Consider the following 5,719-nt stretch of genomic DNA (forward strand, 5'->3'; position numbering starts at 1 on the left):
ATAAATAATTTAATGATGTAAATAAGAGGAAATTTCTCACTTGGGTGGTCAAATTCTATAGTTTTCATTATATCAAACAGCCTCTGAATGTTTTCTTCAGTGCAAAACTCATCAAAATTTAATATAAATAATTTTTCCAGCCTGTACATAAAATGAACAAATTTTTCCACTTTCATGATCAAAGGCTTTTAAATGGGTAAATAATTTCGAGTTATCCAAAGATCCGGATTCTTTTGCAAATTTTAGACAAATACGGGTCCGCCCCGGGCCCCGTCTTTTAGGGGGCCTTCGAATCTTAATAAGTAACTTTTTATTCAACTGACAAACAAAGCCAATATATGTTCAGTAATTATAAAGCAGTTTGTAGGTGGAGTATGCAAACAATACGTATACACCAACTATAAACAGTATAAATGGAAGCAGATATTTACTTAATTATCAATTATAAGGCCCCAGTAATTCTCAATGGCATTTTCTATTTAGGAAATTAAATCAAGGGGTAATTTTCTTTGTTTAGAATATCGAATTATTATTATTTTTTATATATTTTGAGACTGAATTTATTTATTTTAGCTTTTAAGTGATTCTTCAATGGTTTCATTATTTATTTTTACTGAATAAACATTTTAAATTATAACCAATGCATAGCATAACTTGTATTCTAGCTTCTTTACCGATGATGAGCAGTGAAGTCTTTAGTATAATAGGGGCCACGGGCCTGAGACAGCAAAGGGGCCCCTCGGATCTTGGAGGACTTACAAAATCGCAATATTTTGTCGCGGTATTTCCCTGGAACGGTAGCGAAAGTAACGCGGCTCATATGTGGAACCGGTGTATTTTCAACACTTTGTCATTATAAGTTGCCAATAAATACATGCGAAAATTCCGCCCGGGGATTTCCCGATCTAATACTGCTAAAATTTTTGGAGGAATAAAACTGCCTGTCAAAATAAATTGTATAGCCAAAAGTCAAATTTAGTGATTACCACAGCCACTGTGACGTAAAGAGGAGACATGTGGCTATCTATTTCAAGAATTAAATTGTTCAATGTCACATAATAATGGCGGTAGCTGTCATGGAATTGAGCGATTAAAAAATTATCATAAATATTTTTTTTTCAAATGGAAACCCACTTTTTACTAGTGAAAAGGTTTTTCAGTTCGTTAGGTTTTAACTAGACATATTCCTATACCTAAAATACATCGTTTTTAAGTTTTTTAAGATTTAGATTGAAAACGTATATTTTTCTTGATTTTATCTAGCTTCCTTTGACATTAAGTGTCAAACAGTCAGACAATTTATTTTCATCTGTTAGAAAATTAATTATTTGAATTTCCTATATTATAAATAATGCTGCCTTAAAAGTTTAAAAAGTGTATTTATATAAATATATCTCGTATTTTCGTTCTTTACTGATATCTAATAGTTGATATTTTAATAATATACCGTATGATCGAAAAACAGCGAAAGTTAGCTTGGAAATGATGATTGATAATATACTGTCATAGGCTACTGGTTAAAATCAAGAAAAATATACGCTTTAAAGCTAAATCTTTAATAACTTAAAAACGATTTATTTTAGGTACAGGAACATGTATAGTACAAAAGTAACAAATTTTAAAAACGAAAGTAACCAAAGCCTTTTCAAGAGTGAAATAAAAAAAAGTGGATTTCCATTTGAAGAAAAAAATGATTTATAATAATTTTTTAATCGCTCAATTCCATGACAGCTGCGGCCATTATTATATGACTTTCGGACAATTTAATTTTTGACATAGATAGCCACATGTCTTCTCTTTATGGTACGCAGTCCACAGCTACAATCACTAAATTTGACGTTTAGGCTATATACATATTTTTGACAGGCTGTTTTTTTCCTCCAAAAAATTATAAATATTTGTTTTATTCAAAAACTGTTAACGTTAGGTATAGAGTGTTTAATACCAAAATTCGTAGAATTTTACAGAGAATTTAAGTATGTAATAAAAAATGAGGTCACCCATTTAAAATAAGAAAGTTGCTATCAACTTCTGGTACTTCCGAAAGTGCCGCCATATTGAAAATATTTTTAATCGATAGATCTCGTTGTGAAACAATGATATGCACAAAATCTCGGATCTAGATATTGTAATTCTCTAGAAACCTCTAATGCAGGCTCAGCCTGGGACACCCTGTATAAATACTTGAATTTGTCATTATGCATTACACAGGAGGTGAGTCAACGATAGAGTAAAGTCCATTTTCTCATTTGTTTCGAGATTTAAAATAAATGTTAAATACAGAAGTTATAGGGAAGGTATACAGGGTGCTTCAAAAAAGTGTGGCTGATATAACATATGTTTTTTTAAATGCAACACCCTATTTTTTATTTTATTTTTAGATTCTGCGTAAAATTCTATAACTTTTTTATATTATAATGTTATATATCTAAAATTAATAGTTTTTGTAATATTTAAATTTGTTTAAACAAATGTTAAATAGCAGTGTGGTAAAAAATTGTCATTGTTTCTGAAGTTGGAATACCAAAATTTGGTATGAGAGTTCTATAGAGATTAAAAAGAAAATATATGTTAAGATATTTTAGTTAAATGCTACAGGGTGTTCAAAATATATTTATGAATTTCAACTACTTAAAATTAAAAAATCTCCAATTTTATAAATGGTACACCCTATATATTTTGATTTTTTCTGATAGATTTTGCAAAGCTCTTCAACTTTTATTAAGTATGTCATAGACCTATTTTTAATAATTTGCGATTTATTCCAATATTTTTCGATTTTTACCCATATCTTTAATACAATTACGCTATAACATCATAGTTGCCATGACAAAAAATTATAATTATTATCAAAATTTCATATGTCTGTTAAGCAAGTTAAGAACAAAAGGTGAATTTTAGTTTAATTTGTTGTAATAAGTATAAATGGTAGAGGTAAAGATAATAGTTTTACAGATTTTCCTGAAAATGAATTAGTCAATGTGACTGATATACACGAACAAGCCAAGATAAACATATTTTTTTGGCTCAGTACTATATATTACATAGTACTTTGCTAAGTACTATAAGAATAGATGTAGATTATCTAGAAAACATTTTCATATTATATTATATTATTTTCAGTGTGTAATGGGACGGTTTCGCAGCTGTAATATTGGCTTTATGAAATGAATTATAAACCAGAATTACTACGAGAAAAAAACTTTACTGTATGACTGTATGTCGAAAAAAATTCCTATATCGGTAGTCGTCAACAATTAGATAATCTAGTTAGTATTACCCTAATCTGTGACTATTAGCCCCGACGGAAAATCCAAGTGTTATCTTTCATAGTATAGAAATACACCAAGAAATTCACGATTACGATTTTAGTTGATTTGAGTAAATTTAATTAATTTTAACTAATAATAACAATTATTGCAATTAATTATTAAACTACTTGTTAAAGATAAGTAGTAAATACTTTCGTTTTGCCACGGCAACTATGATGTTATAGCGTAATTGTATTAAAAATTAGTGTAAAAATAGAAAAAATTGGAATAAATCGCAAACTATTAAAAATAGGTATATGACATACTTAATAAAAGTTGAGCTAAAAGAGCTTTGCAAAATCTATCAGAAAAAAATGAAAATATATAGGGTGTACCATTTGAAAAATTTGAGATTTTTTAATTTTAAGTAGTTGAAATTCATAAATATATTTTGAACACCCTGTAGCATTTAACTAAAATATCTTTACATATATCCTTTTTTTCATCTTTATAAAACTCTCATACCAAATTTTGGTATTGCAACTTCAGAACAATGGTACCACTGACAATTTTTTATCACACTGCAATTTACCATTTGTTTAAACAAATTTAAATATTACAAAAACTATTAATTTTAGGTATATAACATTATATATAAAAAAAGTTATGGAATTTTACGCAGAATCTAAAAATAAGATAAAAAATAGGGTGTTGCATTTAAAAAAAATATATGTTATATCCGCCACACTTTTTTGAAGCACCCTGTATACTCTACAATAATTTTAAAATGTGTATCTTAACCTTCGCTATAACTTTTATATTAAACATTTTTTTGTAAACCTCGAAACAAATGAGATAATGGACTTTACTCTATCGTTGACTCACCCTGTACATACGCCATTCAATTTTTACAAAATGTGAATTAGAAGTATATCATAATCTGAACAGACCGGGGGCCACATTTAGCTTCGCCGCCCCGAGCCCCCGACCGACTTAGTCCACCACTGAAGTGCTCTCTAAGTTAGAAATGAATTTATTTATTATTAATTCAATTTGTTAATAGTCATGACGTATTTAAGCTGGCCTGCACGCCAACTTTATTGAGTTGTCCATACCTTGTTCTTTGAACGAGGTCAAGAGCTTGAGGGTAGGTTAGGTAATAATGATCTAGATAATATGTAAATTTGAATCGGTAGATATTAAAGAAAAAAAGTGGTATAGGTTCCGTAAGTGTAGCGGGTTATCACGTCTGCTTTACACGCAGAAGGTCCCCGGTTCGATCCAAGGCGGAACCAACTATTTTTGGCTTTTTCTCCTGTACATAATTAAATTGTTGCATAAGAAGTTGTAACCAAATCTCAAAAAGTTCTATTTAAAGAACCTTTAAAAAATAAACTAGTCAAAACGAATTAGGGATCACTTTGATAAATTTCGTTTAAACAAAGAAAATATATGTATTTAAAGATATAAACTTAGCAATATATTATTAGGAATTAAGTTTAAATGTAGTGATGCACCTTGGTGTTCATGACGAAAAAAGTTGCCAAACTGCTGAAAAATGTATTTTTAATACGTTATGAATGACTACAATATGTTTCTAAAACAATCCTAAACAATTTTTATCTTAATTGCCAAAGGAAATAATCTTATTTCTAATAATGTGTATCCTCCGCGGTTTCTACGCACTTCAGCACACTGATTTGCTACAGATTGAATGCGGCTCCGAATAAATCTCTTGGGGACAGGCGTTCCACTCCTCCAGAAGATTTTCTCCCAAAGTTTGAATATCTGGTGCTTGTGGAGGACTTTGTAGTGTTCTCTTTAGTATGTCACAATAGGATTGAGATCAAGGCTATTAGCAGGCCAATCCATTATTGTGATATTGGTCTCTTCAAGGTATCCACAAACTACTTTTGCAGTATTAGGCCTGACATTATCCTGTTGTAAGATGAATTCTGGACCATGCTGAGCAGCAAATGGAATAACATATGGTTAAGAATCTCATCTCTGTATCGTTTTTTACCGTTTTTACCGTTCATTCAGTCTTCGGTCTCCAGTGATCCACGCCCCAGTGAAGCCTTTTATGAGCAAATGTCCTTTGTGCCCTACTATGATTAGCAGTTAAATGCGTCAAAACAGCTGCTCGCTTTGATCAAATGTTAACTTCGTGCAGCCTATTTCTTACAGTAAGCATTGAAATTCGAGTTCCTGTAGCGATCGAAAGAAGATTTTGTAGGTTTCTTGCGGTTCCTTTCCAAGAGCAGCTTGAACGAGATACCAAGGTTCCCGCCTCGTTCTTCGCCTTACCCGTTGAGGATATGGTCTGCGGACAACAAAACCATATTCTCTGTGTCGATTCTGTAGTCTAGAAATAATGATTTGTCTTAGGAATAAATGTAAAGTACGTGTCTATGAAAGGAATGCGGACAAAAAACATTTAAATAAAAACAAACAAAAAATGTAATATA

The 5,719-nt window shown here is 30.6% G+C and overlaps 1 non-coding gene across 1 annotated transcript; it reads left to right on the top strand.

Annotated features, from left to right (window-relative positions):
- Window positions 1-4,471: 4,471 nt before the first annotated feature.
- On the top strand, window positions 4,472-4,546 carry Trnav-uac. Its single transcript has one exon. It is a non-coding gene; the product is annotated as a tRNA-Val (tRNA).
- The last annotated feature ends 1,173 nt before the right edge of the window (window positions 4,547-5,719 follow it).

The sequence above is a fragment of the Sitophilus oryzae genome, unplaced genomic scaffold, assembly GCF_002938485.1.
Source record: "Sitophilus oryzae breed Bouriz unplaced genomic scaffold, Soryzae_2.0 scaffold_953_pilon_pilon, whole genome shotgun sequence".
NCBI classification, from domain to species: Eukaryota; Metazoa; Arthropoda; class Insecta; order Coleoptera; family Curculionidae; genus Sitophilus; species Sitophilus oryzae.